The sequence below is a fragment of the Saccopteryx leptura genome, chromosome 3 (assembly GCF_036850995.1).
Source record: "Saccopteryx leptura isolate mSacLep1 chromosome 3, mSacLep1_pri_phased_curated, whole genome shotgun sequence".
In the NCBI taxonomy this organism is placed as follows: domain Eukaryota; kingdom Metazoa; phylum Chordata; class Mammalia; order Chiroptera; family Emballonuridae; genus Saccopteryx; species Saccopteryx leptura.
Window position 1 is genome coordinate 342,748,023 of NC_089505.1, and position 22,890 is coordinate 342,770,912.

General features: G+C 37.3%; 1 protein-coding gene and 1 pseudogene across 2 annotated transcripts in view; one reads left to right on the forward strand and one right to left on the reverse strand.

Annotated features, from left to right (window-relative positions):
* ZFPM2 (zinc finger protein, FOG family member 2) overlaps positions 1 to 22,890 on the forward strand; it is a 496,687-nt gene that overhangs the window by 424,586 nt on the left and 49,211 nt on the right. The gene's annotated exons all lie outside the window — the stretch shown is intronic.
* Positions 1 to 22,890, reverse strand: part of LOC136398097 (protein BEX3-like) — a 41,156-nt pseudogene that overhangs the window by 14,042 nt on the left and 4,224 nt on the right.

A 22,890-nucleotide genomic window follows, 5' to 3' on the forward strand; every position in this document is an offset into this window, starting at 1 on the left:
AGCATTGGCCTGGCTTGTGGATGTCCAGGGTTTGATTACTGGTCAGGGCACACAGGAGAAGTGACCATCTGCTTCTCCACCCCTTCACCTTCTCTCTCTCTCTCTCTCTCTCTCTCTCTCTCTCTCTCACACACACACACACACACACACACACACACACACACACACACACACACACCTTCCTGCAGCCTTGACTTGATTGGTTCAAGCTCATTGGCCTGGGTGCTAAGGATAGCTCTGTGGAGCCTCTGCCTCAGGTGCTAAAAATAGATCTGTTGTGAGCATGGCCCCAGATGGTCAGAGCATTGACCCCAGATGGGGTTGCCGGGTGGATTCCAGTCAGGGCATAAGTGGGAGTCTGTCTCTCTATCTTCCCTCCTCTCACTTGGAAATGAAGAAAAAAAATTAGCGTTCACTTTTAGGTTTTCTATGACTATTTTTTACATATTCAACAAATTTGAGCATGAGGCTTATATATTTATATATGTTGGAAGATATCACTCCAGAAATTGTAATTTGTTGCTGGCTGAAAAATATAAATAGAGAACCTGTGATTTGCTAGTAGTACTTGATGAAAATATGAATATGTGCCATTTAGGAAAGAAATGACAGAATTCCTTTTAGGCAACATATTTACTACAGATGAAAAAGAATTTGAATACATTGTATTTTACAATTGGTTTTCTAAAGTTGGTGAACTTATTTGTTTTGTCACTTATATTTTTAAAAGGTTTCTGAACTTGATTTACTCTATTTACAAAAAGTTTCCATTTTTATCATTTTAACAGTAGCCTCCTCTCTGATATAAAACAAATTTTAAAGCCCCATTTAGGTCAGATCATGAGACTCCCTGAATATGTAATATATTGCTTGTTTTAAGAAGATTTTTAATGAACAAGTGATATTATAGGAAAATGTTTTAAAAACAGACATGATCAAGGTTTTAGAATAATATATAAGATGTATACTTATCTCCAAATTCATTGTTAGAAACATTAAATAAGCACAATTTTTTATGTCAATTATATTTCAATAAGGTTGTTTGAAAATTTGAAAAATAAGACGTAAGGACAGCAGCACCGAAAGAATCTGGTGATCATTTTATCATAAATAGTATATAATTTGAGTCATTTTTAGGTCATCCAAATTTTCTTATGGGTGGAAATTTGAAATATTAATAGGCCAACATAGTTAAAATTATAATGAACTAAAGTAGAAATCAAATCACAATACCAATATTCTATGAGCTAAAGTAGAATCTCTAAGTATAGAGACCATCAAAGGAACATTTACCGGAAAACAAAAAAGATAACTGTAAACTTCCAGTTTAGACATTAAGAAACCTTTGCAAAGTTAATATTCATCTCAGTATGAATGGCTTTGACCTTGAGCCTCTGGTCCTCTTCAAGATAGGTTAATTTTCTGTATTAACCTAGCCACAATGAATATCACAGTCATAAGGAGCCAGTTTGGCATCCTTTAAAACATAAGCCAATAAAAATAAAGATTTTTTTAAAATAGAACAGAGAGCAAGCAGTTGGTATTTATTAATTTCTTTCATTTCTCCTATATTGTGGATAAAGTGGCAAACATATTGATAATTGTTCAGACAAACCCATGAATCTTATGATTGCAGACTCCCTAGAAGCAAGAATAAGAAATTAATAAGCACTAGAGAATGTATTGATTCTTGGTTTCCTGTTGGATTTGCCAGTGATTGGCTACCCATGGAAAAATAGTCCACAAGAATATTATCATTTATTAGACAACTTCTTCACTACCTAAACATTTGAACTTCACTTCTGTAGATGAGGACTACTTTTCCTAATGCAATGCAAGTCCTTACAGACATTAGTTCTGTAAGTAATATCTCTAATCAGTTTAATTAACACCAGATAAAATATCAGTCACTCTTCACATTGTATAATAAATTTATCTAACTATTACTATGTCATCAATTTATTAACAGTCTGCCTTTAGTCATTATTTCAAATTTTTTCACACAAAATTCTTAACTCATCCATCTAAAATGTATGCTTATGCACATATGATATAAAGTTATATTCATATAACTTTAAGGAAGGCATGGACCTATTGAATTCCATCTGTGGCCTTCCTTAAGGTCACAGTTTTATACTTGGTAAACAAGGGGGTTTGTATGCATGACAGTCTTGAACATAAATCTGAGAAAATTCCTTACCAAATTATCTTTACGTTTTATGGAGACAAGGTAACCACCACATAACCTTTTTTTAAATTATAAAATGATCCCTTACCAAAACATTTTCCTTTGTAGTTCTTAACTGGCTGGACATTCTACTATCCTACTGCTGTTGCCACTGATGATGTGACATGGATGGCAGCCCACAAACTTGGGACGTCCCCAGGGTCTTTTTAATGGGTCTAAAAGTCCTCCGGCCAGCGACTGGTGCTGCGTCTTCCAGACAATATTGACTGTCTTATCAAAATTGCTGTTATCGCTGTGATTAATATTTTTCTTTCCATCTCTGGGTGGTTCCTTGAGAGTTCTGATGATCGTGGCAAAGGCAGAACGTCCCGCTTCAGCCTCGGCCTATCTGTTCTGAGTGGTCAAATTTGTTATAATCTCAACCCTTCTAATCTCCAGTTGCCTTGACAGTGTCATTATCAGCACCTTTTGGAGACAGACCCAGGGGACATAGAGTACCAATTTTCCTACCAGTACACTGCAGGGATATGACTTTGATCTTGTTGGGGTCAAATTTGGGTGTTGTGACAGAAGCATCTGCTGCGGGTCCCCGGATGTGGGACCGCTGAAGAAACTTGTTCCTAGTCCTCCTCTGATCAGCAACCCTCCACGTAACCCAAATGTTCATCTTTTGTTGTAGAGGGTGCTCTCTTGTAAGCAAATATTACAATAATACATCATGTATCATCTATATAATTTTGCTATGATCCAGACACACCCAGGAACCTAGAAAGATGAGAAAACAAACAAAAAAGCAGCTAAACTTAAATGTAAGTATAACTTGCAATAGATGGAAATATAGATTTTGATTTAAGCCAAAACTTAGACACCACGAAAGGCCCTGTATTTTAGTCTAACACTTTACTGTTACAAGCGCCCTTCATAACTTTACTCAGAACTCATGTACTCTTAATGTAGGCACAATTTATGCAAACTCATTAGTTGCCTTCCTAGCTCACACTGGATTAGAAAATGAAAAGTTTGTCGGCAGCTGGAACACTGGCCATATTGGGAAGTAAGCAGGAAATAAATCCAATTAAAGAAATAAAAAATATAACTCCCATGTCCTTAAGGAGTAGAATGACTATCTGAGTAACCCTTGAGAACACTTCTGTAAAACCGTACATACTTTACACAGCTCTCTTCATTGACGGCCTCAGATTACAAAGAATTTTTAAAAAAGAAAACACTTTAGATTTTAGCAAGAGTCACATTAAAGTATGGTCATGTAACAACGTTTGGCCTTGAACATGGTAAACTAAAACAGATCAAACAATTCTGTCACTGATTATAACAAGTCAATGAAATGTAGTTGAATCCTTCTTGCTCAATTATTTGATGCAAACTATATAGGTCTGTGTGAGTACTTGAATTGCATTAAGGTTGTTTTCTTCTAGTTTCTTAAGTTGTTCCCATCTACTGGAACTGTATTTCTGAATATTCATGTTTATAGGGAGGAATGCACAAGCATGTGGGGATATGTCCTTGGCTACAGAATCAGAATTCCCTGTAACCTGTTTCATAGAAATATTTAGTTTGGTTACATTTTACTTCCTTTCCAGGACAGAACAATTTCAGCTGTCTTGTATGTTGATACCTCTGATTGCTCTTATGTAAATAGTAAAGACACTTTGAAGCTATATTTTTTCCAGGGCTTCTGGGCTGATACACTTTTGACGGCTTCTTTCAAGTCTTCCTAGGAATGTTTCAGAAATGGAAGGTCAGAGGTTGGTGTAAAAGAAGGTCGACAATTGTAAGGAAAACGCTGCAAATACCAATAATGGATGTCAGGCTTTCAGGTCTATTTCAGGAAGGGTTGAATTTTTTGTTTCTTTCTGCAAGTTTGCTTTTTTTTTAATACTCCCTTTTCTTTCCTCTGTATCCTTACCTAACCCCCAGAAATTATTGTATTTGATTTCAAATTACAGAAAAAAGCTCGTTGACACTGGGGTAGTCTGGCTAATGGACTTAGGTCAAAATAATTGATCCTAAAGACAAGGAAATCCACCCAAATTCTATCTTTATACTTCTCTTAATTTCATTACATGCTTCACAGACAAAGCTGGGCTCAGAAATGGCAACTATTAATTACACAGCATTTTAATCCATCTGCCTCAATAGGTCCATTCTGTAGGAAATCAAATATTTCAGAAACTCACTTTTATGATCCTCTTCTCTGTCTTCTATGAAGTTTAAAACATAGGTGAAGGGAGAAGAGGAGTGCACAAAGAATGTCCAGTATAAATATGAGAGACATTGGTTAATGCTGCCGTAGTAGTCTTTATTCTAATGCAATATGAAGAATGTGAAAAATAAAGCAATAAAGAGGTAATGGCAAATAATTTTCATAGCATAGAAATACACCCAAAAGCCAAATAACATTGTAAAAATAATAAAATTAGCTCTAATTATGGGTGTGCAATTCTATATTATTAAAATACTAGACAGGTCCAGCACACTAATGTATAAATATAATTATTTTAGAGTCATGAAAAATAGACAGAAAATAATTTTATTATATTATAGAGCATAAGAAATAACAGTAAAAAGTTAAAATATTAGTCTATTTTGTTTATTTATTCAATAAATACTTTCTCCATGCCAGGTGCTTCCCGAGGCATCAAGTCTAACAAGGAATTTCTTCCCTTAGGAGCATACAGCCCAATAGAGCAGCAATTTTAAACCACTGTGCCACAAGAATTTTTAAAGTATGCAGTACCTGTCTGAGCTGTGGTGGCGCAGTAGGTAAACCATCGACCTGGAACACTGAGGTCACCAGTTTGAAACCCTGGGCTTGCCTGGTATAGGCACATATGGGAGTTGATGCTTCCTGCTCCTTCCCTCTTCTCTCTCTCTCTCTCTCTCTCTCTCTCTCTCTCTCCCCTCTCCTCTCTCTAAAATGTATAAAGTCTTAAAAAAAAAAACATGCAGTACATGACTGATCAGTCTTTTCCCTTAGGTTGTCAAATTAAAAAATGACAGCAGCCAACACAATAGCCATCTGCTGTGAATGAATCAAAACTATACCTAATTTTTTTTTGGTCAGATTATCAAAAAATAAAATATATCTTTTGGTATACACAGAAATTTGGTACTTTAGTTTGTGTGCCATGAAATAAAAAAGGTTAAAAAATTGCTGCAATAGGAAAAACAGATGACAAACAAATGCATAACATGTACTTTGTTAAATGCTAGAATGTATTTGCAGAAAAATAAGGCAGAAAGAAAAATAAAACAGATTCGAAATTCTTTTTTTCATTTTTCTTATTAGTGACGGGAGGAGAGATATTGAGACAGACTCCCACATGAGCCCCAGTCAGGATCCACCCAGAAACCCCTGTCTAAGTCCCATGCTTGATTCAATTGAGCTATTTTTAGCACCTGAGGCTGACCTGCTCAAACAACTGAGCTATCCTCAGTGCCGAGGGCAGATGCTCGAACCAATGAGCCACTGGCAAAGGGAGGAGAGAAGGTAGGGGGTGGGGAGAGAAACAGATGGTCACTTCTCCTGTATGCCCTGACTGGGAATTGAACTGGGGACATCTATATATATGCTGAGCCAGTGCTCTATCCACTTAGCCAACCGGCCAGGGCCTTGAAATTTCAAGTAGAGTGGTGAGAAGAAGACATTTTTGCATTTTTGGTGACCTTGACAAGATTAGTTTCCTTGTAGATATGGAGTGAGCACCTATTTGGAAAGTCCATTTAGGAGATAACAAGCAGAAATGCCTATTTCAGGGAGTTTTGCTTTAAATTAGAGCAGATAAATAAGAGCTGGGGGCAGGGGTATAATTTGTGGTTATTGTTTATGAGGAGTAAGTTATAATATATTTTTGTGCTGATGGGAATGATACAGTTGAGACTTAAAAAAAATGGTGTTTACAGAAAAAAGACAAACATTTAGCTTTTGTGGGAGGTGGCCTTAAATAAGAGCATGGTCCTCATGCCCGAAATAGTCCTGAGAGCTGAGTGTGTGGACACTGGTGCATAGAATTGAGTTGATGGCAAGATAGAAATGAAGTTCTCCTCTGGTTTCTACAATTTTCTTAGTGAACAAGGGAGCACAGTTGGAAGAGAATAAGGGAAATATAATATGATTGCTCAGAAACAATACTGACCCGCTTAATGTTATGAGTCATGAATTCTAAATAAGACAGGATTGTTGCATGTTTATCTTCAGCAGTGTGCTAAGTGTAAATGCAAAGTAGGTGGAAAGTTTGATTGAACTCTCTTGGGGTCTTGTCAAACTACCCCAATAAAACAAGTGAGAAGGAGGGAGTGGAGCATATTTGCAGGAAAGGGTTTAGGATGAACACAACGTTTAAGCTCAGTAAGCACAGGGGAAGGAGGGTATGGGGAAAGAGTGGCGATACTGGATTTTAGGTCTTTGTGAAATTAATGTTGGAATGAAAGTTCGAAGAAAAAAAAAGAAAGTTCGAGCCACAATAATCAAAAGAGCATGGTCTGACCTGTGGTGGCGCAGTGGATAAAGCATCAACCTGGAAGGCTGAGGTCGCCAGTTCAAAACCCTGGGCTTGCCTGGTCAAGGCACATATGGGAGTTGATGCTTCCTGCTCCTCCTGCTGCCCCCCCCCACCTCTCTAAAATAAATAAATAAATAAAATTTTAAAAAAGTAAAAAGAGCATGGTATTAGCAGAAAAATAGACATCCAGACCAATGAAATAGAACTGAGAGTCCAGAAATAAAGCCACATATACATGGACAGATAATCTTTAGCCAAGGAGCCTAAAACACACAATGAAGAAAAGAAAACCTCTTCAATAAATGGTGCTGGGAAAATTGGAAAGCCACATGCAAAAGAATGAAACTTGACTACAGTTTGTCCCCCGGCACAAAAATTAATTCAAAATGGATCAAATACCTAAATATAAGATCTAAAACTATCATATAAATTACAGAGAAGAAAACAGGTGTTAAGCTCATGGACCTTGGCCATAGAGAACAATTTATGAATTTGACCCCAAAGGCAAGGGAAACAAAGGCAAAAATAAATGAATGGGACTATATGAAACTAAAAAGCTTCTGCACAGCAAAAGAAACTGACAACAAAACAAATAGGCAGCCAACTAAATGGGAGATGATATTTGCAAACAACAGCTCTAATAATGGGTTAATATCCAAAATATATAAAGAACTCACAAAGCTCAGCAACAAATAAGCAAAAAAATTAAAAATGGGGACAGGACCTGAACAGACACTTCTCCCAAGAGGACACACAAATGGCCAACAGGTATAGGAAAAGATGCTCATCTTCACTAGCAATTCGAGAAATACAAATCGAAAGTACACTGAGATACCACCTTACACCTGTTAGATTGGCTATTATCAATAAGACAGGTAATAACAAGTGTTGGAGAGGCTGTGGAGGAAAAGGAACCCTCATTCACTGCTGATGGGAATGAAAATTAGTATAACCATTATGGAAGAAAGTAAGGTGGTTCCTCAAAAATTAAGAATAGAATTACCATATGACCCAGCAATCCCTCTACTGGGTATCTACACCCAAAATCAAAAGCACTGGTACGTAAAGACATATGCACCCCCATGTTTATCACAGCATTATCCACAGTGGCCAAGACATGGAAACAACCAAAGTATCCCTCGATAGAGGACTGGATAAAGAAGATGTGGTATATATGTATATATACAATGGAATACTATTCAGCCATAAATGATGACATAGTGACATTTATGACAACATGGATGGACCTTGAGAACATTATACTGAGTGGAACAAGTAAATCAAAAAAGCTAAGAACTGTATGATTTCACACATAAGTGGGGTATAAAACTGAGACTTATGGACATATACAAAAGTGAAATCATTATGGGGGGGGAATGGGACTTGAGTGAATGGAGAGGGGAGAAAAGATAGGTAGAGCAAGAGTGTAAAGAGGGACAAATATAAGGTGACAGAAAATGATCTGACATTGAATGATGGGTAAACAACGTAATCAACAGTTCAAATGCTATAGAAATGTTCACCTGAAACCTATGTACTCTTATTGATCAATGTCACCCTGTTAATTTTCTAAACAAAATTTAAAAAAGAAAAACAGATCCTGACAAATGTATAATCACAAACTGAATCCATCAGAGAAAGAATACAGTTCTTTAGTGTAGTATAACCAGGTAAATATATCCAAACTCTGTGATTCTGTGTGTGTGATCTATCTATCATCTATCTATCTATCTATCTATCTATCTATCTATCTATCTATCAAGAGAGAGTAAGAGCAGATCAAGGAAAGGTTTCTTAAAGAAGTGATAGTTGCATGAACTGAATTTGAAGGATGAACATAATTGGGTAGGAATAAAGGGAAATTTTCTAACCAGGTGGAAGAGCATGTGTAAATGGCCTGTGGCAGTAAGTGAATTGTACATTTGAAAAATGTAAAGGAGGCCCCAGCCAGTTAGCTCAGTGGTAGAGTGTCACCCTGGCATGTGGTAGTGCTGAGTTCCATTCCTGGCCAGGGTACATAGGAGAAGCACCCATCTGCTTCTCCACCCCTCCCCCTTTCGCTTTTCTCTACCCCCCTCTCTCTTCCTCTCCTGCAGCCATTGCTCAATTAAAGCAAATTGGCCTCGGACACTGAGGATGGCTTCATGGCCTCCCTCTGCCTTAGGCACTAAAAAAATGGCTCCAGTTGCAGCAAAGCAGGGTCCCCAAATGGGCAGAGCATCACCCCTTAGTGGGCTTGCTGGGTGGATCCTGGGCCAGGTGCGTGTGGCAGTCTGTCTCTGCCTCCCCTCCTCTCACTAAAATATAAAAACAAAAAGAAAAATGTAAAGAATTCCAGTGAGGCTGGATAAGGACAGAGAAATGACTTGGAGGCAGCCTGAGCCATATCATTATACGCAAACAATTACATCCTGGTTATCTCACAACTTCATGTAGGAATTGTTTGCTCCCCTTTGGCAGTTCTTGGCATGGTCAGTTTCAATTATTTCAATGATTTTGAAGGACCAATAAGGGAATATATGTTGTTTCTTTTTTTTGTTTTTTTGTATTTTTCTGAAGCTGGAAATGGGGAGAGACAGTCAGACAGACTCCCGCAATGCGCCCGACCGGGATCCACCTGGCATGCCCACGAGGGGCGACGCTCTGCCCACCAGGGGGTGATGCTTTGCCCCTCCGGGGCGTCGCTCTGCCGTGACCAGAGCCACTCTAGCGCCTGGGGCAGAGGCCAAGGAGCCATCCCCAGCGCCCAGGCCATCTTTGCTCCAATGGAGCCTTGGCTGTGGGAGGGGAAGAGAGAGACACAGAGGAAGGAGGGGGGGAGGGGTGGAGAAGCAAATGGGCATGTCTCCTATGTGCCCTGGCCGGGAATCGAACCCGGGTCCCCCGCACACCAGGCCGACGCTCTACCGCTGAGCCTACCGGCCAGGGCTATATGTTGTTTCTTAAGCATCTATAAAACTCTCCACCCAGCAAGCTCTAGCTCTTCTTTTCATAACCAATTGGATGTCATATCTTCTCCATCTCAGCCCCTTTGTTTTTTATGTACACTTATACCATATTACCTTTATCAAACTATTCAAGTTTTGGCTTTTTATATTATATTCCTTTACAGAGACTGTATTGTGTGTTATTAGCTACATAGTAACTTGCAGAGTGACTACCTAATAGTAAATTAGGTCAACATAATATTGCTCAGTAAGTGTTTATTGAATTGAGTTATTTTAACCATTTCAGATTCTTCCGATAAAAGCATCACACTCAAAATCTTGTGAGGATATGTACATGGACACAATCTCATTCATGTGTTTACTGAAATAAATAACAACAGAAATATATATTGTGGCTGTACTTAATAAGAGAATAAATATAAAGATATTTTTAAAAAATAACTAAAGCAAAACAAGTAACAAATGTTATCTTTAACGTACCTGTGTCATACAGTATAGTAAAACATGATTATCATGGTATAACTTCAGAGAGCTGCACTTGCTGGAGAAGGTATGTTTTATTTTCCAGGATTTGTCATTTATTAGGAATATTTTTGTTTTCTTGATTTCTGAGAATTAAGGATAATTTTTGAAAAGGGGCTTAATGTTATAGAATAATCTACAGGTCTTTTTATTCATCCCCATTGTGACTTTAATGTCTAGTTATATGCAGGAGAAGGACGGTTCCCTCTACAGAACTGTATTAATGCCCAACAAAATAAAAATGCTTATTTTGAAAAGAAATTATTGCAATGTAAGGAATATATACTGAAAATACCCTTTGTCCCCTTTGGGGTCTCTGGTGAATGACTGGTCAGTAGTTTATTAGAAGAAGGTCTTCATATCCCATATAGACAAGTTATGGACTCTCTACTGTGTCAGATTAAAATTTTTGATTCTATCGTTAAGAATTCTACAGCTGTTTTCAAAACGAAGCTGAGTCATAGTAGAATGATACCATTCCCAATGCCAGGAATATTCGGGGAAATATGTTTTTTGTAGCTACCATTACTTCATTACAGCTTTAAATTTGAGCTTTCAATTGGAATGTTAAACATTTTCTGGTTAGTATTCTGCATTGTATAAAATACTAAAGTAAAAACAAATGCTCCTTTTAAATGTTCCTATTAGCATACAGGTACTAGTCATAAATTAATATTTTTAAGAAAAGCTACGGCTCTGGCCAGATAGCTCTGTTGGTTAGAGCAGGGGTAATCAACCTTTTCATACCTCCACCCACTTTTGTAACTCTGTTAGTAGTAACATTTTCTAACCGCCCACTGGTTCCACAATAATGGTGATTTATAAAGTAGGGAAGTAACTTTACTTTATAAAATTTATAAAGCAGAGTTACAGCAAGTTAAAGCATATAATAATAATTACTTACCAAGTACTTCATGTCGGATTTTCGCTAAGTTTGGCAGAATAATTCTTTATAAAACAACTTACTGTAGTTAAATCTATCTTTTTATTTATACTTTGTTTGCTCTGCTACCGCCTATCATGAAAGCTGGAACGCCCACTAGTGGGCGGTAGGGACCAGGTTGACTACCACTGAGTTAGGGCATCATTCTGAAGCACAGAGGTTACCAAGGTTACCAGTTCAATCCCCAGTCAGGGCACATAGAGGAGCAGATCAGCAGACCAATGTTATTGTCTCTCTCACTCTCTCCCTTCTTCTCTCTAAAATCAATAAATATTTAAAAAAAAAGAAAAACTATGAAAATACGTGAAGGAATCTGTATTGTTTTAGTATACATATATATGTGTACATATGTTTGTATTTATTTAGATATCTATTATAAGTACATATATAACTATGAAGGATTTTGTTGTTTTGTTGTTGTTGTTGTTTTTGGTTTTGGTGAAATTTGATCCAGTGGAGTTGCAAATCTGATCCCAAAACTCAGTTCTTCAACAATAAACCTTCAAGCCTGGATCAGAAACACAGCCTCTGTTTCCCCTGCTTAAGGCTGACAGAACGTGGGCTGACTGAGGAAATGGTGCTGTTACTGCAGGCACCAAGTCTCACCTTAAGGACTTCCTCAGTTTGCCCTGCCATTCCTGGAATAGAACTACAAATGTTACAAAACAAATGTGTAAAATACTACTATGTTCAAAATATTTTGCTATTTTTCTCTATGGATGAACACTAAAGGTCGATGACAGGAGAAAAAAATTGCTTTAGCAATTAAGGCATTTTTTTTCTTATTTCAGCATATAAAGACAAGGAAATGTAATGGGTTTAATAATTAAGGATGCAGACTAATGCACACATTTTGCAGTACTAATAAAAACTTCCTGTTATCATCTCTGTTTTTAAAAATGAAGAAGGCATTTCCTTAATGCACTTCACTGATTCCCTTGCCAGCTCTGTTCAGGCTTGGAATTTGATAATAACATTTCCAAATTGTAAAAAAAAAATTTTAAATAGCACAGAAGTGATCTCAGTCCAACTTTTCAAATCAGTTAACCCAAAGGTTAAGTGCTACTGCACTTGACCTAAGAGAGAGTTTGGCCCCTTTTATAAGACCTGAGTGTAAAGAATAAAGACAGCATTTTTCGTCTTCTCTTTTTTAAAGAAGCCACATGTAATGTTCTCTGAGTTAAGTTTTACCATTCATAATGAATGCAGTCTCGCCATTCAAATGCGACCATAAGTACACAGAAGATAAGAATTTAATTAAATGTAGATTAAAACCAAACAGGAAAACACACTAGCTGATAATTTTATCCCATCCTCTGGCCATATTTTTTATACTTCCTTCTTGTTCTTCTTTGGGCTATAGCTTATCAACATGCCGATAGTACCATAACTCATTACATCTGATGGTGCAGCGGAAATGTGCAGGCTCTGTGCTTGGATTTCCAGGGCACTTACAATGCAAAGCATGTAAATGTCTCTGTTAAATGTATTAAGTGTGGTAACCCTGGTGAAAAGAAAGTCGTTCTGAAGAATTCCTTAAACCTCTCACAAGATGCATTAGTATTGCATAGTAGCATGTGGAATTCTCAAAGTGGAACCAATTTATGTATTCACATGTATATGGCATGGCTTAATATTTTGAGGTTGAGTTCCTTTAACGGTTGGCAACTTTGAGTGCCAATCAACTTGCTTAGCTTACCAATGTCTGTAGAGTTGGGTACATAGGCATTTATAGCTCTTTGTGGGAGAATGGTGGGTTTTTTCTCTTTGTTGACCGTAATATGGTAACACAATATCTTTGTGCTTAAATGTTGCTCTCATTAATCTTCTATAAAGCGCCTCAAAATGATCCTGTTATTTAAACTGAATCTATTGAGATTGTGAAGGTAGAGGCCATAAAATATCAAAGACAAAAGTCAGAAGAAACAGGTTTTTGTTAGTAAAACAATTACTATATATTATTCATGTTTAGTCAGTTCGTATAATTTTTTCCTAATAATTCTTATTGTAGAAACAGGCAAAGAACAGTTAGAAAAAATATCTTGGTTATTATAAAGAAGGTTGTAGACCAAACACAATAATTTAATTTTATTTTTTATGTATTTATTTATTTTTTATTGACCTAATTGGTGTGACATTGGTTAATAAAATTATATAGGCTTCATGTGTAGAATTCTGTAATACATCATCTGTATAATGTATTGTGTGTTTACCACCCGAGTCAAGTCTCCTTTCATCACCACTTACCCCTCCTTTACCCTCTTCAGCATCCCTCTATCTCCCTTTCCCTCTGGTAAACACTAGACTGTTGTCTGTGTCTATGGGTTTGGGGGTTTTGTTTCCTTTTTTTTTTTTTTCTTTTTCTGAAGCTGGAAACGGGGAGAGACAGACAGACAGACTCCCGCATGCACCCGACAGGGATCCACCCGGCACGCCCACCAGGGGCGACGCTCTGCCCACCAGGGGGCGATGCTCTGCCCCTCCGGGGCGTCACTCTGCCGTGACCAGAGCCACTCTAGCTCCTGGGGCAGAGGCCAAGGAGCCATCCCCAGCGCCCGGGCCATCTTTGCTCCAATGGAGCCTTGGCTGCGGGAGGGGAAGAGAGAGACAGTGAGGAAGGAGGGGGTGGGGGTGAAGCAAATGGGCACCTCTTCTATGTGCCCTGGCCGGGAATCGAACCCGGGTCCCCTGCACGCCAGGCCGACGCTCTACCGCTGAGCCAACCGGCCAGGGCCCTTTTCTTTTTTCTTTTCTTTTTTTTTTTTTTTTTTTTTTTTGCTTAATCTCTTCACCTTTTTCACCCAGCCTCATAAACCCTATCCCTTCTAACAGCTTTTAGTATATATATTCTATATCTATGACTCTATTTTGTTTGCTTGTTTATTCTGTTTATTAGATTTCACATACAGCTAGTACTCGACTTACAACCACGATTGGTTCCAACAGACCAATCGTAACACAACTTGGTCATAATTTGAGTAGGCTATATGTACAGTACTGTGAAATGATGTTATAAAAATCTTTGTCATATTTTATTATAATTTTTTTCATTATTGTTATATATCATAATTTTTTGTTCATTTTATGCTATTTGTATCATCTCGACACCATTTTGTTTCTTATTTTTACATTTGTCAGGTTTAAGTAAAACACTGCATTACCAGTACAACTGGTTTAATATTTGCAAAACATACAAAATTACAAAATACAGGTACATACAAAAATACAAAATACAGGTGTAAAAAATACCATAGGAAACATTTTCCCAATTGCAAAACATATCAAAATATATAAACATGTACAAAACATTTTATTGGCCACTGGTGCTTGGCTGCGGATCGTTGATGTCATCTGAGGCAGCAGTTGGGGTTACAGGAGTTGGTTTTTTCATAAACATGTGCGATCACATTCACTTTCTTTCCTCCTTCATACTTGCTCATTGATTGAGTTCTCATATGTGCCTTGACCAGGGGGTTACAGCAGAGCAAGTGGCCCCTTGCTCAAACCAGTGACCTTGGGCTCAAACCAGCTACCATGGGGTCATGTCTATGATCCCATGCTCAAGCCAGCACCCCTGCACTCAAGCTGGTGAACCCATGCTCAAGTCGGATGAGCCCGCACTCATTTTTGAGTCGAGATCAATGGCCTTTCTTTCCTTTTTGGCAGGTTGAAGCGTAGACATAGACAATTTCCTCTTGGTAGACATCTTGGGAGGGGTTTGATGAAAAATATCCAAGACACAAAACACAAATTGCTGTACCGAGTCTGGGATAACAGTCGAAATAGTGCATGCGGAGATGGTAGTGCTGCCGGAAGCTGGTCCGCACTGTCGTACACTCAGTTGGGCAACGCTTGCGCTGCCAGACACAGAGCAGTCGTGGCTAGCGATTGTGGTTGTAAAGTCGAATGGTCATAAGTTGCATAGGTTATAAGTCAATCAATATCTGTATATATAAAATCATATGGAACTTGTCTTTCTCCGACTAGCTTATTTCACTTAGCATATTGCTCTTTTTTATGACAGGGTAGTCTTCCTTTGTGTAAATGTACCACAGCTTTTTATCCACTCACCTACTGATGGGCAGTTGGGCTGCTTTCAAATCTTGGCTACTGTAAATAATGATGCAATGAACATAGCGATACATATAATCTTTTGAATTAGTGTTTTGGGTTTCCTTGGATCTATTTACAGAAGTAGAATTGCTGGGTCATAAGGCAACTCTATTTTTAATTTTTTGAAGTAACCCTATACTGCTTTCCACAGTGGCTGCATCAATCTGTATTCCCACCAACAGTACATGACAGTTCCCTTTCCTCAACATCCTCACCAATGCTTGTCATTCGTTGATTTATTGATCATAAGTATTCTGATAGGTGTGAGGTGAAATCTCATTGTGGTTTTAATTTGCATCTTTGTGATGTTTAGTGATGTTGAGCATCTTTTTACATGCCTATTGGCCATCTGTATGTCCTCTTTAAAAATATCTATTCAGGTCTTCAGACCTTATTTTAATTGGACTGTGTTTGTTTTTGGTTTGTTATAAATTTTGGATGTTAACCCCTTATTAGATCTATCATTGGCGAATATGTTTTCCCATTCAGTGGGCTGTGTTTTTATTTTGTTGATGATTTCCTTTGCTGTGCCAAATTTTTTTAGTTTGATGTAGTCTGTTTATTTTTTTCTTTTGTTTTCCTTACCTGAGGAGATATATCAGAAAATTATTGTTATGAAAAATGCCTGAGAATTACTGCCTATGTTTTCTTCTAAGGTTTTTATGGGTTTGAGTCTAACATTTAAGCCTTTAATTCATTTTGAGTTTACTATTTTGTGTGGTGTAAGAAGGTGGTCTAATTTTATTGTTTTGCACATATATATTCAATTTTTGTAACAGTAGTTATTGAATAGACTAGCTTTATTCCAATGAATGTTCTTGCCTCCTTTGTGAAATATTAATTGAACATAAAAGCATAGGTTTATTTCTGGATTTTCTATTCTGTTTTATTAATCTATGTGTCTGTTTTTATGCCAGTGCCATGTTGTTTTGAATACTATGGCCTTGTAGTATAGTTGGATATCAGGTAGTATGATTCTTCCAAACTTGTTCTTTCTTGAGATTGTTGTGGCTATTCAGGATAAAATTTTGGGATATTCTAGTTCTGTGAAATACACCATTGTTATCTTGATAGGAATTTCACTGAATCTATAGATTGCTTTGGGTAGTATAGACATTTTTATGATGTTAATTCTTTATATCCATGAAAGTGGTATATGTTTCCACTTATTTGTGTCTTCTTCAATTTCTTTCTCAGTGGCTTATAATTTTCCAAGTACAGGTGTTTTACACTCTTGGTTAAATTTATTCCAAGTTTATATATACACACAAACACATGCACACACACACACACTTGTAAATAGGATTGTTTTCTTAGTTTCCCTTTTTGGTAGTTTATTATTGGTATATAAAATGCAACTGACTTCTGGATATTTAATTTGTATCCTGATACTTTACTGAAATCATTTATCAGTTCTAATAGTTTTCTGGTAGACTCTTTAGGGTTCTCTACATACAGTATTATGTCACCTGCAAATAATGAGTTCTACTTCTTCCTTTCCAACATGTGTGACTTTTTTTTATCTTCTTCTTGTCTGATTGCTGTGGCTAGGACTTCTCATACTATGTTGAGTAAGTGTGGTGAAAGTGGACATCCCTGTCTTGTTCCTGATCTTAAGGAAAACACTTTTAGTTTTTGCCCATTGGGTATGATGTTGGCTATGGGTTTGTCATATATGGCCTTTATTATGTTGAGGTATGTTCCTGCTATTCCCAATTTGTTAAGAATATTTATCAGAAATGGGTGCTGGATTTTATCAAATGCTCTTCTCTGCATTATCGATATGAACCTGTGATTTTTATTTTTTATTTTGTTTATGTGATATATCATGTTTATTGATTTCCAGATACTGTACCAACCTTGCATCCCAGAATAAATCCCATTTTAATTGAGTTTTATTGGGGTGACACTGGTTAACATAATTATACAGGTTTCAGGTGCCCAATTCTACAATACTTCTCTGTACCTTTTTAACATATTGCTGGATCCAGTTTTCTAATATTCTGTTGAGGATTTTAGCATCTAAGTTCATTCAGGATATTGCCATTAATTTTCATTCTTTGTAGTGTTTTAATCTGGTTTAGAATGAGGATATTCCTGACCTCATAAAATGAGCTTGGGCATCTCCTATCTACTTGAATTTTTTGGAATGCTTTGAGAAGGATAGGTGTTAGTTCTTCTTTGAATGTTTGGTAAAATTCACCTGTGAAATTTGCTGGGAGTTTTGTGATTACTGTTTCTCAAATACAATAATTTTAATATTCATAAGAGAACACATATCTGATCTGTTAATTACTAGGCTAAGGTTTAGAATGTCAGTGCATTCTTCAGTGTGCGTTATTGATTTTTAACCCTTTGAGTAGTGAGTTTTTTGTTAACCCTTTGAGTGAGTATGTACATGAACATTCATACTACTCAAAGGGTTAAGCACTAGGAAAGCATAGCTGAATCAGTTATAGGTTTGCATTCTCTGTATCTGAAACGAACGGCCCTCAGAAGTGCAACATACTTTTTTTTTAAGCTGGCATAAAATTCTGAGGGTATTCTGTCTTTTGAAAGGTAAATAATTGGTTGTTCCTTTTCTTTTTCTTCTTTTTTTCTTTTTCTGTTTTGGCAATGGCAACCATAAATATGGTTTTTCAATTACAACCTCTCTGAAAACATGATTTTTATTTTTGCTTCTTTAATGCAATTTTGAAGTTCTTGATGATTTTTGGACTAAATGTTAGCACCAGTTTCTCTGTATTAATTGTCGCACGAACACTTTGCCTACAGATGGATATAATATGATGCATAGACACAGCTGCCGATTTTGCCTTTAAGGATAACTAACTCGATTTTTAAAGATACTAAAATTTTAGCATCTAGAGATATAGGCATGCACCTATATTTTCTTGCCACATAATTCACTTTCAAGAAAGAAAGTCACCGTATAGGCATAAGGCAAAGTGCCGATGTGAGCTGGACACCGTGACTTTATTCAGACAGCTGGTGATATTGCTGAGGCATCAGTAATATTCTCGATTATCAGATTTGCCTTTGGTCTCCTTTTCACAAATTAGTTTCAGTGGTGATACTGAGGAGGAAGGAAAAGAAAGCAACAAACACTAAAACTGAAGTTCAAAAGGAAAGAATAGATTTTTGGAATTTTGAAAGAATACATTTAGAATGATTTAGTCTGCTTAAATTTTTTAAAAGATAAAATGAAAACTCACTAGGTAGTCCCCTATATCTGTGTAAGGTGCAGGAGGAAAAGATGGGTAGTTTCTAACAGTGATTTTTAACCAGTGTGTCACAAGGATTTTTAGAGCATGCAAAACCTGACTATTTAGTCAGGGCACTGACCTCTTTTTTCTTAGATTGTCAAATAAAAAAATGACAACAGCCAACACAACCATAGATAGCTATCTGATGCGAATGAATTAAAATTTTAACCATTTCTTTGTCAGAAGTGCCAAAAATAGGTATTTTTTGGTATGCCGCAGAATTTCAGTAATTATTTTATATGTGCCATGAGGTGAGAAAGATTGAAAATCACTGCTCTAAGGCACTCTAAGAAAATGACAAGAGATTTTAAAGACACAGGAAAACCTCCCTGGCATGCCATAAGAACAGAGAAAGATTTCTTATAACATTAAGTCTAATAAATTCTACCCTTTTATCAAACATATATTTGAAGGCAAAACGAGAAAAAAATGTTTCTATGAAGCTGGTATTACTTCTTCTGCAGGCTGCAGTCTACCTTCAATTGTTTCACTTTAAGGAGCTCTAAGAAACTTGAAGAACTACAGGAATACCTTGCAGAACACTTACGCTAACTCCTGGCGCGCCTGTATTTTTTCCTCTCTAGGACTGCGGGCTCTCCCAGGGCAGTCCTCCACACCGTGCCAAAGGACTTGACAGCTCACAACATACAGACATTATTTTTTAAAATGGAAGAAAATGAGAGAGCAAGAGGGAGGGGGAGGGGGAGAGGGAGAATAGGACAGAGCAGAGAGAAAGAAAAGTAGGAGGGAAGAAAGTGAAAGTGGAAGAAAAAAGGAGAGAAAGAAAGACAGGGGTAGAAAGGGAGACAGAGGAATTGAACCATCCAGGGAAACCTGTTCTATTATTTCTCAGACTGTATCAGGCTGGAAACAATGCCAATTTCAGAAGAATTGAGAATTTGAGCAAGGGAATATTTCAGGGAGAAATATATGGAGGTAAGCATATGCCAGGTTTCTTCCCGCCATATTAGTGAGTGTCAATGACAGAAAACAAACAAGAAATTTGTATTTTGTAATCCTGTGTCAAGGGCAAAACAGAGAGGGGGGGAAAAATGAGACTAATATTTATCAAATATCTAATATGTGATGAGATTTTCTGTGTTATTTTATTACAATCTTATAAAAGTAAAAGACTCCGTAGACTGAAAGATCCACATTTGAAAGATGCAGAAACTGAGTCTCGAGAGAGTAACTTGCCTACCACCAAGAACTGCTCGATTCCCGAACAAGAGAGTCCCATCTTGGTGGCAAGCTGGACCTGTCCCTACAACAGACTGTGCAGAGGGTGTGGTTTTAGTTCCCTGCAGGTGTATTTTATCTGAGATAAACTTGCCTTATTAAGTTAATTATCTGAAAAGGTACCTTACAAGCTACTATATACGAAAGGTCTGTTTTTAAATTTTATACATGGTGTATAAAATGGGATCTCTAAATCAATATTCTTCAAAGAAAATGAAATTAGATTAGTACAATAACGTCTTCCAGGAAATGATCAAATCAGTGCGTATTTCTCAGTTATGAGTTAGAGAGTTATTTCTGCCACAGTTTTATCAGGGTGCTTGAGAGATGAGGAGTTTTACTCCATAGTCCATGGGTGGCTCTTTTGACATTATGTCTTTGGTTGCCACCCTTTCAACCGTTCTCTTCAGGCTGAAATAAGCGAAAGGAATGGTACGGGTCTGCTTGATTCAGAACAGCGTAGGCACAGCACAACCAATTTTGTCAAAAGGGAAACTAGTGAAATGTGTCTTAGAAGCAACTCTGACATTTTAATTGTAAATGTAAGAAATCCATTTGAGGGGGAAAGACACGAAAAGGGTTTTTATATATAAAAAAAAAACCAGGCCTACCCTGGAACAAAGCTACTAAAGAGAGCTTCAACCACCCAGGACATTTTAACTCTATCCTTTGTCTGACAAAGACCCTGTTCTCATCAAGCCCTGTAATCACTGAATTGTCAGTTCAGCCTGTAGACTTTTAAGTGAATACAAGTTAGATTTTCCCATCAGATTTGGTAATTTCTTCAAAGTATTCTCTCTGTTAATCAGGGGCAGGTAGTAGGGGGAAGTGGAGAAATGTTTGCCTACCAAGAATCACGCTGTACAGACTCTAAACATTTTTTACCAGTGCTCAGAAGTACAAATGTGATTTATTTCCACCTTTCCAACCTGTGTTAGGGTTATACAGAAAACCAAGATAGACTGCAGGAGTCGACATGGCTAGGAAGAAATTATGTGTCTCAAACCATTAAATAAAAGTAATTATAACAGAGACTAGAAGTTAAAATATTCTTAAAATATTTCTGTGAATGGGTAGTTAGAGTCAGCTCGTGGCAGTGGCAGAATTGGTAGCCGTATCCCAATGAGTGCATGTCAAAGCCTTAAACAATAACACATTCTTTCCGGGAAAAGGAAAATGACAGGTGTAGTCACTGATGCTTCAAGCATATACTCTGACCTCAAGACTCGCAATCTGCTACAGTCTGCAGAGCACACACTGTGTGGAGTCAGAATTATGCTGAGGGAAAGAAGGGCTAGAAAATTGTGTATAGGAACTTCATCTTATTTACGGAGAAATATGTATTCCAACATCTTACAGAGATAACATTTTTAAAAATAAAATGGAAATGAACATCTCCCTGACTGCTTACTTCTCTTCCTCATTTTCTCAAGCACAAAAAGAGGTTTATGAGTGATGGAGGCTATATTTTATATAGCTTTTTTAATGGATGGTGCTGTGGTATTTGACCTTAGGTAGATTTAAAACAAAAATAAATAAAATAAAGTTCTTCAGCCGAGTATCTGCCAGTTGTATCTGAAACTGGGTTCTTGCTGTATTTTTTATTTAAATGGTTTGCCTTGATAATCAGTGCTCATAGATTTCAGGATTATGCAAAAGATGAAAATAAAACTAGCATTAGTTGAATTCTTATTTCTGAAATATATTCGTTATTACATTTTGTAGTTCTCTACAGATCATTACTTTGTGCTTGGTTTAGCTCATATTTCCAATTTTGTCTAATTTTCAGTCACAATTTTTACATTACAACCCACTGAAGGTTTTTTTTTCTTTCATTTCAGTAACCATTATTTGAATCATAAAAAAATACATTACTATATTCATAATGTACTGCTCATGTGACAGTTTTTTGAACTTTAATATTCCTTCCTGTAATGTGCCGGCTTAGCAGCCTATAAAAGAGACATATTGTTTGTAATGTTTCTTACCCACAACAAATGATGTGATTCTGGGGTTTATGAAATGCAGTAGTTTTCTAAATTTGTGGATTCTTCTGTGTTCCGTTGTCAAGAACAGTTGTACATCTGCTCAGCACAGACTTTTAGAGACTATGAACTTTAATTGAGGAAAAATAATGAGGGTTCAGGGACCACTGATACGGAGTCAGTTGCAAAGCAGGTGCCCTGCTGCAGATCAATGGATTATTTACTCCTTTGTCAGAACCAGGAAATGGTTGTTTGTGGTGACTACACACGTATTTTAAAGACTGTACATATTTTCTCCTTCCTTGTTCATGGTAGAACATTTTAGGTTGCGCTCAGTTTGTGATTTAACTTACCTATATAGAATAAGCAAATAACACTTGTTCTGGTTTAATAATTAGCCACCTTGTTTGCAAAGGAACTTTCCTTTGGACTGGTCCAGAATATGCAGCACCCTAGAGCTTCCAGCCCTTCCCTCTCGACAGACAGGCATGGTTGCGGTCATAAGCCCTCTATATAATTATCTCAATATTTTTCTGCCTCTCTTCATAGACTTTTGAGAGTAGAAACCTCCTCTCCCCCCTAAATACATAGGAAAATCTAAAATACAAATTGTAAATTGTTATAGAATTCCGTTAGGACACCCTAAGAGTTTGTATAAGGTTTTTCAAGCCCTATTCTTGAGTAACCTTTTCTCATGATATAATTGGGAAGTTGAGAGGGACGAGTGGGGGGTGGGAGCACAACTCCGACTCTTTTTCTGATGCAGAAAAGCAAGTAGGTAGGGCTTGCAGGAGGCGTCTGATTTCTGAGCATGTTCGAGCTATCCGACACACCTGAGCAGGACCGACCTGGGAGGCCAAGGTCACCCAAAGAGGGGCGTGCTCTTCTCTCAGCACTCCTCATTAGCAAACCAAACCAAGGGCTGTAGGATGCCTGAAATTAACTGCAATTTCCACCATGACAAGTGACTTTTTTGTGTTACATAATGATATGCTGGGAATTTAAATCGTAGGTTCTAGAGATCAGTGGTTTAAATTCTAATGATGGGTTTTGTGGCATGAAAGTCTGACTTCTAACACTCGGAGGTTGGAGACCATGGAAAGCACATCATAAACTTGGTACGCAGAGCCCATGCTTGGACAGCTCCACTGAACCCTCAGACA